The sequence below is a fragment of the Equus quagga genome, chromosome 6, assembly GCF_021613505.1.
Source record: "Equus quagga isolate Etosha38 chromosome 6, UCLA_HA_Equagga_1.0, whole genome shotgun sequence".
Taxonomy (NCBI): domain Eukaryota; kingdom Metazoa; phylum Chordata; class Mammalia; order Perissodactyla; family Equidae; genus Equus; species Equus quagga.
The window spans coordinates 93,472,267-93,486,684 of NC_060272.1; positions in this window are offsets into that span (position 1 = coordinate 93,472,267).

Sequence of the window (14,418 nt, forward strand, 5' to 3'; positions counted from 1 at the left end):
TCACTCATGATTTTATTATCCCTTATGATAAACTGCTTTTATTTTCTTATCGTCTACTTATAGAAAAGATATACTTTCCTTTATTCTTACTTCACATAATGTTGTATCATGAATGTCCCCCAGATTCTTACAATGTTAAATGATTTTTTAAAAACTGTTTTTCCTTTGAGAGCACGTGGGGTCCCTTCTTTGACATTTTTCCTCTCTCTATCATGAAGGTTGCAAATTATTTTTATTTAGGGATTGGTATGAAATTTGATTATAGAACCAAATATGTTACTTTGGAAACAGGTTCAAAGAATTCATGATTGGACTCAGATCTCATAATTGGAGACAAATTCACACATATCAGATTACTTAATTAGCACATACCAAACTTTCTCTCGTTTTCATTGTTGGAAGGAACTTCACTGATACTAAGTTTTTATGCTCCGGTAAGCTCATCTCCTTATAACCGTGCTACCTGATCTCATAGGCCTTTCTATTTTGTTGAAAAAAATCCTGCCTTAGAACTGTTAGAGCGGAGTGCAAAAAGTGATTCTGGAAACATCCGCCAAGGAGGTTCAAATCTGAGCTGGGAGAAAACAAAAGAAGGAAAAACATTTTTCCTCAGAGAAAAAAGTGTAGTCATCTTTAATCCAGAGCATATAGCTAAAAATCTGGCCAGCTTAATCCACTCTGCTGGGTTGAATCACAAACTATTTGTCAATGTCTTTATTGAAGATCCTGGCTGTGTGTTCAAACTTCTAAATTGGGAATAGGCTGCATGAGGATGCAGAATCTCAAACTGACCCCCATACGTTTTTCTAGTAAGTGAACATGACCCTAAATTCATCAGGTAATAGCGAGAAATTCTGAAATCACCCCCAAATTGTCTAATATGAAGCCACAAATTTAGACCATTTTTTAAAATATATAATAAAAACTTATTTGCAGTAACATATCCTTATCTAGCAATTAGCTAAATGTCTTAAAACAATAATCATAAGTGTGGCTATTATTTTTTTAGGCCTCGTATTGTCTAGATCTTTGCTACCCAAAGAATGGACTGTGGACCAGCAGCATTGATATCTCCTGGAAACTCATTAGAAATGCAGACTCTCAGGTCCTTCATGGACGTCTGAATCAGAATCTGCATTCTAACAAGATTCGCAGGTGTATATTACAGTTTAGGAAACACCGAGTATACTTACCTTTATCTAATAAATGAATAAATGTGTTTCTTACTTATTTTCAGACATTTCAATCACAGATGCATAAAGACGTTTTAGAAATGGTCTAGCCCTGTATTGCCCCTGTGTATTCCACGGAACACGCATATCATAGAATGTCCACAGAGTTTATGCTGAAAAAATTTAGGAAATACTGCTGGTTAAATAATGCAAATAAGTTTCTTTACTACAGGATTTCTCAGAGTCTTTAATAAATTTATGTGCCTTGTGACTCTCCAGGGAGAGAGGGAGGGGGAATAAGATTTAAATGGTGAGTGTATCGTAAACATATTTGAAGACAGAAGATTATTTTTATCCAGTATCCGATAGGACTAGTATACACTCTGATACATTTTGAAAATACTTATCTAATTCAATCCTTTCATTTAACAGACTCATATTCTTTATTTTCATCTTATTTGACAAAGATAGGGTCATTTACTCTACTATCTTATTGATTTTTCAATAGGAATGTGACTGCCACTGTATTGATTAAGGCTACAAAAAACAGGCCCAAAATGTAATGGCTTGCTCACATAAGAGTCCAGGTTTTTTCTGGGGTGGGAGAGTGGGTGGGTATCAAGAACTGTGACTATCTGAGATCTTACCCTACTCTCAAGCTCACGAGTTGCCTACCACAGTTTCATGGAAGGTGGCAGAAGACAAGTAACTTCTGGGTCAGAGACAAATGACTTTATTACTCATGCCACAGCACTCAGGGTGAGACTCAGAAGTCTCTACCACATGGCCAATTTTGATAGTGATTTAGCTATAAGTTCCTCTGTTTTCATCTCAAGTAAAAATAAATAAACATACACATAAAAGCCTGGAGGTGGTGCTTTATAATTTGCCACATCATAGAATTTTAGAATTAGAAGGACCCTTAGAATCATTAGTGCCAGCCACCACCACCTGCCCCCTTCATTTTAGGGGTGAAGAAACTAAAACTCAGAGAAGTGAAATGGTTCAGCTATGTGACTTGCTAAACCTGGCTGGTTAGTTAGCTGAGTTGAGATTTTTCAGATCTCTGTTCCATTGCACTTTGACCTGTACCAAACTTGCAAGCTCATGGGACCCTTTGTCTTTTAAATGATCATTCCCTAATTCTTTGTTGCTTATAGTCGGAATTTTGGTTATTAGGATTTCTTAAATCACTGAATGTCTACATGAATTATTCATTCATTTATTTATTTAAGAAATATTTATTGAGCCCTAGTATGGCAGACACTGTTCTAGCTACTGGTAACATGGCTGTTAATGGGCCAGGCAAGGTCCTGCTCTCAGAGACCTAACATTGAGGCGATATTTAGAATATAGTTGACTTTTCAGCATGGGAGACACTATGGCTAGTTTATGATACAAGCCGTTATGTATGGATTCCAAACAATTTGCACTTCTCACTGCCAGCTTAAATCAGATAGCAGACATTGCATCTTTTTAAGTCTCTTTACAATTAGTTTATGGCAAGATTCTCTTTGTATTTTATATAACTAACCTTTTAAAATAAGCCTTATGCATTACTTCTATAACAAATACATTACTATTATTTTGTTGTTGCCTTTGGGTTAACAGTTTTTATTATGTTAAAGACAGAACTTTATTTCAAGTCTCAATACAGATTGGAACATTTTTAACAGAAATCTCATTCACATGTTTTGATTTATCAAAGCATTTTATGTTTACTTAAAAAAATTTCTTTCTGTTCCCTAGAGAAGTCCATAATGTACTCAGTGCAAATTGAACATCAGAAATATAATGTAGTCAAACGACAGAATAAAATTCAAGAGAAACTGCTGAAGCTTTGCTCTTCAAAAGAAAAATCTATGTTTCTGTGTTACATTGTGTGTATGTATTATGGAAATATCTGAAAAATACGCAGCACCCCATGCACAAAACTATTGTTTATGAACAAGTATATATAATGCAGTTTATTGAAAAAGAGTTCAATTTAAAGTAATAGTGCATGAAATAAGCAAAATGTGGCATGTTGCAAAGGAGTCTAGATTGCGAGCCTCAAGAATCAGGATCTAATCGTGATGGTGCTTAAAAAAACTATATAATATAAATATTTGTATAGCATTTTATGGTTGACAAAGCTTTCCTTTTTTTTTTTTTAACAATAGGTAACATTTGTTGAGCACTTACCAGGTGCCAGATGTGTCCATGTCATTTAATTCTTATGCCCACCTCTATGAGGTAAGCGTTTACTCCCTCCTGAACACCCACTCTCCAACTTCACCCCCATAGTAGGGATCTTAAAGATTTTTCTAACCCAAATTCCTGAATTTAAGATGGTGTAACTGAGAAATGGAGAAGTGAAGTGCCCTTCCAAGTCATAGAACCAACTAGTATGTTACAGTGCAAAAAGAAAGGGCTCTGGATTCAAATCCCGGTTCTATCACATGGCAGCATGGTGCCCTTGGGCGAGTCACTCGCCTCTCTGAACCTCGCTTTCCTTCGCCACAGTGGAGATCACAAAGGAAGGGCTTGAGTGGGCTTGCTCAGAGTCCCACCCAGCTTCACCTGTCACAGTGCGTGATCTGGGGCAAGTCGGCTGGCCCCTCAAAACTGCAGACTCTTCATTTGTTATGATTATATTGGCTTTATTTCCTCAAATCTAAGAAGCCTTATTGTTTAAAATGCACTATTATTTTATGTTCCGCTAAGAAATTTTAAAAGTGCTGCAATTAATTGTAAGATGGCAACCACCGGGAGATGCACGCTGATTTCAGAGATGTTAAAATGTGAAAAAATATGTATCTTAAAGTCAATGTAATATAATGGTATTTACCAAAGGGAAAAGATACATAATATAAAAGATGCACCAATGGTAGTTGAGAAATAAGCAGACATGAGTGAAGATAATCAGGCTGCCGTGTGATAGAACCAGGATTTGAATCCAGAGCCCTTTCTCTGTCCGCTGCAGCACACTAGTTGGTTTATGACTTTGAAGAGCACTTCACTTCTCTAGTCCTCAGTTACACCATCTTCAATTCAGGAATTTGGCTTAGAAAAATCTCTAAGGTCCCTGCTACTTCTAATATTCTGATTGGAAATAGAACCAATTCTATTTTTAAATATTTAAAAAATATCCTCTAGAGCAGGTAATGTGAACATATGGCTCAAAATTTTTAAAATAGCAAAGAAAATATAAGGAAAAGTAATTTTTCCATCTCATACCCCAGCCACTCAATTCTACTCCCTAGCGGTATACACTGCTACAACTCTCTTGTGTGCATTCCAGAGATATTCTATGCACATAAGCAAATATATGTATTTTCAAATGATCCACCATGAGTTCACACTGATGCGTCAAATTCCAATCACACAACACAGGACTTGTTCTAGTTTTCTCCCTTTTCAAATTTGTAACTCCCATCTTTGACAATATCCTCAATATATTTCTTTATTTGATCAGTTCCCCTGTACATAATCTCCTGGGCCCTCATCCTTCTACTTTAGGATTGTCTTTGCCATCCTGCTCGGCTCTGACACCCTGTGCTAACCTGCTGCTCCTGCTGCCCCCTCCCCTTCTCATCTGGACTGGGTTGTGGCATCCCACACTAGTAGGGTTGGCCGAGAAAATACAAGACATCCAGTTACATTTGAATTTCCGAGAAACAATAAATTTTTGGTATAAGTCTGTCCCAAATGTTACATGGGATATACTTATACTAAAAAATTATCCATTGTGTAACTGAAACTCAAACTTAACTGGGTTTCCTGTATTTTTATTTGCTAATTTTGGCAACTTCACATGCTGGGTCATCCCCAGGGTGGAACCCTCCTCACGACTGCAGCTTTAACATCCCAAGGTGAGCTGCCCCCTCCGGCACTGTGCCTGCCTTGCTCAGCCCTACCTAATAGCTTTTGGGCTGAACTGTTGAGAAGGGAAGGGAAGAGATGGGAAGAGAAGAGGAAAAAGACAGAAGAGAGAAAGAGACAAGGGAGAGGAAAAGAAAGAATACTTTAGATTTTTAAATATTTACACCTATGAAAAAATTTTTCACTTACCTTATGTAAACTATGTACAATCTGATGATTTTTTTAAAAAAATGGGTAAAAATACCACCTAGAATCAAGGAATACTAAACCATGGCAGGCCTAAATCAACTAAAACTAAGCTAACTAAATCCATAAGAACTCTACTGATGAGATAAATTTGGAAGTTCAGGAGAATTATCAAGTCCTGCTTTGGGCAAAATTAGGTGGGCAAAATTTGTTGTTGGTGCTTATTACCTCTCTATTCAGGAAAAAAATCTGATGCAGAAAAAAACTTCAGGGCAAATAGCCTTCTTTAGATTATTGCAATAAGGGAACACGTGCATTATAAATAACACAAAAAGAAAGATTTCATAAAATTCCTCAAGCAAACCTTGTCTATTTTACAGGTTGAATATTACCTTTAAGGAAACAACAGCAGGGGCCGGCCCCTTGGCACAGTGGTTAAGTTCGCATGCTCTGCTTTGGTGGCCTGGGGTTTCGCCGGTTTGGATCCTGGGCATGGACACAGCACCACTCATCAGGCCACGCTGAGGTGGTGTCCCACATGCCACAACTAGAAGGACCCACAACCAAAATATACAACTATGTACTGGGGGGATTTGGGGAGAAAAAGCAGAAATAAAAAAAAAATAAGATTGGCGACAGTGGTAAGCTCAGGTGCTAATCTTTAAAAAATAAAAATTAAAAAAACAGCAATGATATGGCCAACTCAGTGGCATAGTGATTAAGTTTGCGCACTCCGCTTCAGTGGCCCAGGGTTTGTGGGTTTGGATCCTGGGTTCAGACCCACCCACTGCTCATCAAGCCATGCTGTGGTGGTGTCCCACATAAAATAGAGGAAGATTGGCATGAATGTTAGCTCAGGGCCAATCTTCCTCACCAAAAACAAAACAAAACAAAACCCAATAGCAGTGAAACATTGGGTTAAAATGTTTTCTTTGGCCAAAAACAGGCATCTTGGCTTTTTACATACTTATTACCTGTAGAGAAAATAATTAATTCCAAAGCACAGGTATATTCAAAGAGAATGCTTTTCCTGGGTGGTGGTGTTTTTCTTTCTAGCCCAAAGTAGACAACCGGCAAGTAAAGATGCTCAAACGAATGATCCAAAGTCAGCGCAAGGTTTGGCAGGACACCCGTAGCATGTGGAAATATTTACAAAGGGAAAAGGGTCACCCCTGTGGAGAACACAGTGGGCAATCCTGTATACAACCAACTGGTCATGGTTGTGCTAAGGGGCAATAATGACAGCAGAGGGGAGGCTCGAACTTACCGGAAAAGGCATCCTGGGCAAGATGGCTGAAGGCAGATGGCAGACTTCCAGGCATCATGGTGTATGTGGAAGAGTTGGATGCTCACTGTGTGCCTCCCTCAGAAAAAACATTCTGTGAGCCACAGCACGGGCAGCATCTGGATGTCACCTTTCAGGCCAGAGTGAGAAATCACAGCTCAAGGAGTTCAAATGGTCTTTGGAGAAGAAATGTTCAGAAGAACAATACATTCCTTTACATTCCACCCTCACACTTCAGCGATGTGTGCAGTGAGGGCGCTGTTGGGAAGGAAGTAGCTGGGAGCTCCCTCTGTCCTGCTCAAGGTCTCCAGATGGCTGTGGAGGAAAGGGGAGCGTGAAGCGGGGAAAACGTGGGCTTTTGAGCCAAACACAAACTGGCTCCAAACTTTTGTTTCCTGCTTACTAGTTGACCTAGGGCAGGGGACAGGTTACTTAGTCCTCCAATAACTGTTTCTTCTTCTGTTGAAATACGACCTAGCCAGGTTATTGGGAGGATCGAAAGAAATGAAGACAATGGTTCTCAAAGTGTGGTCCCTGGACCACAGCACGAGCCTCACACAGGATTTTGTTAGAAATGGAAATAATTGGCTCCACTCAGACCTACAGAACCAGAATCACTGATTCCATGGTTTAATGAGCCGGTTCTAGGTGATTATGGTGCATGCTAAAATATGAGAACCACTGAAATAAGAAAGGCCCCCGGCAGCACGGAGTCCACGTGCAAAAGTGCCAACTGTCTTTCTAAGCCTGCTCCTTCTTCACTTGCTGTCTTCTCCCACGTCTCCAGCTCTCCCTCCACTTCTTCAGTATTAGAATGTACTGGTGTTGCCTTCCATCTGCTCTGTTATAAGGAAAGGAGGGCCGAGAGCAGAACTTGGAGGGAGGCTGGGCTGCCACAATCAGACTTGTGCCCCAGGGACCCCAACACTCACCGCCCGATGCTTTGTAGGTCTCCAGGACTACCATCAAATGCCACCTGCACTGGGCCTGACCACAACCCACCAACTCCTGAGAAGCTCCGAAGGAGGGGAGAAGGGAGCTTCTGGGAGAATTGTTCTCCTCTGCCGGCTGGCCCAGTCTGGATTCGTGCCACTTTCTCCCTCTCCATTCTGTCCTCCCTGCAGCCAGATCACCTTCTTACATAAAGAAGAGCTGATCCTGTCACTCCCCGACTAAAACCCTCTGTAGCCTCCAGAAGATTTGGCCCTTAAGATTAGGCCGCACCCTTTAGCATAACACATAGGGCAATTCCCAGTCGGGCCCCCAAGGACCTCTCCAGCCTCATGTCTCTCTCACTTCTGGTGCGCCCTCCTCCCACCCCTCATCTCCACGCCCCTCTCCCTGCCCCCAGCGCCTGCAGGCACATGTTGGACTTGGCTGGGTGGGAAAGCCAGTGGCCAGAAGGGCTTCCTCGTGGATGCTACCCTTGAGCTGATCATGAAGAACATAGAGAAGGTACAGTCGTGCCCCCTTATTCAGGGGGATACATTCCAAGACCCCCAGGGGAAGCCTGAAATTGCGGATAGTACTGAACCCTATATAGACTATGTTTCTTCTTATATGTACATACCTATGATAAAGTTTAATTTATAAATTAGGCACAGTTAGAGATTAACAATAATAACTAATAATAAAATAGAACAATTATAACAATACACTGTAATAAAAGTTACCATAGATCTTAGCAACCTGAGCATATAATTTTTTCTTTCCTTATTTAGTGGAGAACTTTCCCCTTTTCACTTAAAGGAAGCACTTTATGGCTTCTCTTTGGCATATGTGAATCGCCAGCATCACTACTCTTGCACTTTGGGGCCATTATTAAGTAAAATAAGGGCGACTTGAACAGAAGCACTGGGACACCAGGGCAGGTGATCTGATACCAAGATGGCTACTAAGAGAATAACAGGCAGGTAGTGTCTACAGCGTGGATGGGCTGGACAAAGGGGTGATGCACCCCCTGGGCGGGGACAGAGTGGGACACCTGGAGATTTCATCATGCTACTCAGAATGGAAGGCAATTTATTTTATTTTACTTTTTTGAGGAAGATTAGTCCTGAGCTAACATCTGCTACCAATCCTCCTCTTTTTGCTGAGGAAGACTGGCCCTGAGCTAACATCCGTGCCCTTCTTCCTCTACTTTATATGTGGGACACCACCACAGCATGGCCCAACAGACGTTGCGTAGGTCCGCACCCAGGATCTGACCCGGCGAACCCTGGGCCACCAAAGTAGAATGTGTGAACTTAACTGCTGCACCGCCGGGCTGGCCCAGCAATTTAAAACTTCTGAGTTGTTTATTTCTGGAAATTTTTATTTAATATTTTCAGACTGTGGTTGACATGAAACCGTGAAAACAAACCCTTGGATAAGGGGCCTACTGTATTTCAGGCTAGAGGAACAGACATGGGAAGGAGCATGGGGAGCTACAATGTGGCACTGTGGGGACTGTTTCTAAAGTGTTGGTTACTAGGGGAGGTTGGAAACAGGTGAAGCTGGAAAGCAGGCTCAGGGCCATTCATTAATGACATGCTGACCAGGGCACCCGAGAGAAAACAAACTGCACACTCGTATGCAAATTTCAACACATTGCAGAAGGGCCACTGGTTAGATTAGATTGTTTCCATTCAGGTCTTGGATAAAAGTAGGCATTATTATCTCCATTAAATACCTGAAGAAACTAAGACTTGGAGAAGGTAAACCATTGACCCATGGGATGCTCCACTATAAAATACTGAGGGGTCCAGCCCCGTGGCCAAGTAGATGAGTTTACACACTCTGCTTTGGTGGCCTAGAGTTCACCAGTTGGGATACTGGGTGCAGACCTACATACCACTCATCAAGCCATGCTGTGGCGGCATCCCACGTAGAAGAACCAGAAGGACCTACAGCTAGGATATACAACTATGTACTGGGGCTTTGGGGAGAAAAAAAAAAGAGGAGGGTTGGAAAGATGTTAGTTCCGGGCCAATCTTCCTCACCAAAAAAAAACAAAGAAACAAAAACAAAAAAGAAAAAAGAAAACAAAGTAGCATTACTTAAAAAAAAATACTGAGGATATGTTTCCAAGCCAGGGCTATGCTCCCAATTGCTACACTATTCTGCATCCAAGGCTTTGCCTGGCCCTTTAAAAACCAGAGACTGCCTTCAGATTTGGACTACAGCTCTAGATTCAACTCAAAACCTTTTGCCCGAGGCCTTCAATTTAGAGGGATTACTTTTTTGACCTTAAGAGATTTATTTCCTCATAATTGGTGTCTTAATTATTTGTTATTATTTGTTCCTTAACAACACTGGCTAGGAATATTCTGAGATTCACACAATTATTTATTTTGTGGATCTCCTTGATAAATTCTTGACAGAGAGCCTCCTCTGTCTGCACAGCTGGTATCAATATCCATAAAAGGCCATTTATGCAATTTGTCAGCTCTGTAAGTGTCAATTTCCTAGAGTGGGTGTCTTTAGTGGCCTCCACTTATGTTTGAAAAATGTTTATGAATGTATTTACTTCTGAACTCTTTTCTGAAAGTATGTGGAAAGAACAACCTTGAAAATAATATGTTGTTCTTGAAGAGATGGGCTATTGTTCTCCATCTTTCAGGAGCTGGTTAGCAAAACTTACATCCAAGGAAGGAGTGAAAGCTTCAAGTGAAGGAAAAACACAGGAATCAGGGTGTCAAAGTGCCAACCGAACTTATTTGAAGTGACCAGAACAATGATGTTATTAATTAATGTAATATTAATAGCAACACTAAGCCTCATAAGCGATTTTAGTAAAGTATCTAAACTTTTTAAGGGTTTCCTTTCCGTGGTGGAAAAAATTTTATATACATGTTAGGGGAAACAGAGTTATTAATTCTTCTTTGCCTCCGTTAAAAAACTTTCAATATGAAGACGTATCTTGAATTGAAAAGAGTTTTAAATTAATTAACTTCAGCCCACTAAATCCCTCACTTTTATGTCCTTTGAAGGCAAAGTTTGTGGTTGTGTTTTAGGACTAATACAGAGCTGACATTACAGTAGCCAAACAAAAAATAATTGTTGAATCAATGAATGAAAATATTAAACCAGATCAATCTGGCCTAAAAACAATTTTTCTTTTGGTGAGAAAGATTGTCGCTGAGCTAACATCTGTGGCAATCTTCCTCTATTTTGTATGTGGGATGCTGCCACAGCGTGGCTTGATGAGCAGTGTGTAGGTCTGCATCTAGGATCTGAACCCGCAAACCCTGGGTTGCTGAAGCAGAGTGTGCAAACTTAACCACTATGCCACCAGCCAGCTCCTAAAAATACTCATAGTAAATATTTCATCATTTTGTGCTGTGCATTACATATCTTGGAACATGGCTTCCATTTATAATTAGTAAACATAACTTCTACTTCTAGATATTTATTTTATAAATAAAATGGCACATGCGGAAAATAGTATAAGTACAGAAATATTCATTGCAGCATAGGTTGTAATAGCCTAAGATTGAAGCAATCTAAATGTCTCTCCATAGAGAACTAGTTACTTCCATACAATGGAATACTATGCAGCCATGACAAAGAGTTGGCATTGCTATATATCATTAAGTGGAAACAGCAGAAAAGTGTTTTTATTTTGAAACAATCTCAAACTTACAGAAAATTCGCATGGATAATACAAAAATCTTTTTTCCTTGAACCTTTTGAGAGTAAGTTGCTGACAAAATGCGCCATCGCTTCTAAATACTTTTAGTGTGTATTTTCCTACACACTAAAAAAAAAGGGGCGTTGTCCTGCACAGCACTAATGCAAACATTAAAATCAAGAAAATAACCTCAGTATGTTCCTGCCATCAAATCCTCAGACTCCTTTCCAGTTTAATTAATTCCTAATAATGTCGTTTACAGTGAAAGGATCCAGTCCAGAAGGCTGTTGCATTTAGCTGTCATTGCGTTTTAGTCTCCTTACTCACTCCAAAACAATTCCTGTCTGTCTTTTCTTAACTTTTATGACTTAACACTTTTGGTGATTGCAGGCCAGCCAATTTGTACCGTATCCTTTATGGGCTTGTCTGATGTCTCTTCATGATTAGATATAGGTCATACATATTTAGCAAGATGTTCTTCTCAGTGCATCCTATCTGGTGGCACATGGCTTCAGTTTATCTCATGACTGGTGAAGTTAGCCTCGAGCCCTTGATTAAGGCAATGTCTGCCAGATTTCTACACTGGAAAGTTCTTCTTTTTCCCTTTGTAATTAGTAAATATTAATAAAAACAGAGCTAGAACATGTATGCAATTTCATAATACTACACATGGTAGTCACTCAGGACTCACAGTAGTCCTCATAGCTGTTGCCTACCTAATTATCATTCCAGACCCCCTTCTGTCTTGCTAAAAGAACCCATTTGGTGGTAGGGGGCAAAGATCCCCAGATCTCTGGGAGGATGGGCTCTTCCCCTCAGCCCCTAGGGCTGATTGGTTTGTATGGGTCAGGTGACATTGTTCCTCTTGGCCTGTGATTGGTTTAGGAATGGTCATGTGACTCAGTTATGGCCAATAGAGTGTAATGGGAGGATTTGCAGGGAGGACTTTCCTTCCCAAATAATAATACAAAGCTACTTGAAAAAGAGGCTTTTTTTTTTTCTGCTGGGGAAGATTCGCCCTGAGCTAACATTTGTTGCCAAGCTCTCTCTTTTTTTTTTCTTCTTCAAAGCCCCAGTGCACAGTTGTATGTTCTAGCTGTAGGTCCTTCTACTTCTTCTGTGTCAGCCACCAGCACAGCATGGCTACTGATATACGAGTGGTGTGGTTCCACGACTGGGAACCAAACCTGGGCAGTCGAAGCAGTGAGAGTGTGGAACTTTAACCATTAGGCCATCAGGGCTGGCTTGAGAAAGAGGATTTTTAATCCCCTTCCCCTCAATGTAGAGTATTTCCAAAGGTGCAATAGCCTTTTACAATTGCAAGGCGACAATAAGAGGATAAAAGGCAGCTTTCAAGAATAGAAGCATGAAAAAACAAGAGCCAGTGCCCTGATTCATTTCTGAGCTGCTGACCCAATGCCAGCAACCACCTACCTCGGGGGTACTTGTTATAAGCGAAGAATAAAATGCCTATTTGTTCAAGTCTTTGTAAGTCAGGTTTCTGTCATCTGCAGTCAAACTGTAGCCTTTCTAACTGAAACCCTGATTAAAGAACTGTGTTCCACAGTCCCAATCTCTGCTGAGAAAGATCACTGTTAGTGTCACATCCTTCACTGCAAGGCAGGAGCTGGAGAATTTAGGGGAATAGGTAAGGATCTGTTTAAAAAGACAATGGAGTAAGTGGAAGTACAGAGCAGTGTCGCTATGCTACTTTTGTGTTTAAAAGGGATTAAATAATGTATTCACATTTTTTTTTGTCCTTACATAAAGAAACATCTGTAGGACACACACAGACACAACCACGTAACTAAGGGGCAGTTTTCACATTTGGATGGTTGGACAATTGGTCAGGAAAATACACAGAATCATAATTTGTTTGTTCTGGGCTCATCTTTTACAATAGAAAGTTATGAAATAAAAGTAGGGATCTTAGGAACTCAATGATAGGAAGCAAATCTACTAGAGCGATCTCTTCAGTATTAGTGTTCACCCAAGTGTTCTTGTGCGCCAAGAGCGTGTGGGTCTGAGAATGAACCTTTAAGACTTTAGTCGTAAGTTGCAAAACTCATCACCATCGCCACCACTACCGTTGTCATTGTCGTCATCATCATCATCATTTCGGATCTATCTGGGACCTCTGTAATGCTAGATTTCTACCCAAACTCAATTTCTTGATCTTCTCAACATAGCAAACACACTATTTAATTTCTTTTACAGGAGAAAATTTTAACTTCCTAAAACACAATTGCTAATTGATCAAGAACTTGAAAACTTATAAGATATTGCTTATTGTAGTTTATAACTCAAATAAAATATTGAGGCTCACCAAGATTCCTTCTTCAGAAAAATCATATCTAGAAGATGTTATTAAACTTTAATTATGAAACTCAATATCCTGGTGGCGCAGTGGTTAAGTGTGCACGGTCCGCTTCAGCAGCCTGAGGTTTGTGAGTTCGGATCCTAGGTGTGGACATGGCACCGCTTGGCAAGCCGTGCTGTGGTGGGCGTCCCACATATAAAGTAGAGGAAGATGGGCACGGATGTTAGCTCAGGGCCAGTCTTCCTCAGCAAAAAGAGGAAGATTGGCGGCAGATGTTAGCTCAGGACTAATCTTCCTCAAAAAAAAAAATTTAGAATTAGAGAAAAATCACAGAAAAAACATGAAATTGGCCATATTAAAAAAACACTTCTGATAATATTCCTCTTTTCTGCCTACTCTCTGAGGCCCCTCCTTTAAATATAAAGTCTAGGGGAGAAAAGGAGATAATTTTTAGGCACAGTATCTCAAGTTAAGATACTAGGTATTGTCTAGGAATTTTAAAAATCTGTTTTCCTACAGAGGAGAGATATGCTATGTGGTCATGTTGAGAACGTTTATAAGGCTGTAGACAGGATGTTTGGAAAGTGGCCTCCTTGAGAAATATTGGAAAGGGATCCACTCTGCCAAAATGATTCTCTGAGAAACTAGAAATCAATAAATGGAAACAGAGAAAAGAGGACATAAATTTGGAACTCAAATTTTGATATCCATCTCCTTGGAGACAGAACTTGGTAAAATAGACAACTGTTTTTCCTTGCTGTAGTTTGATAGTTTCATATAATACTGAATTATTTTTTGTAGACCCCGTGGACTGTTGCTTCTTGTATTTGTGTGTGTGTTTGTAGGGTTTTATTTTCCTTTTTTTTGAAATCATAGTTTCGTGCCCTTTTTAGTGAGGGGTGAGTAGAATTAAGTTTTTTTTCTTAACTTTTCATTTTGAAATGATTTGAGCATTTTAGCATTTAACATTTGAACAGAA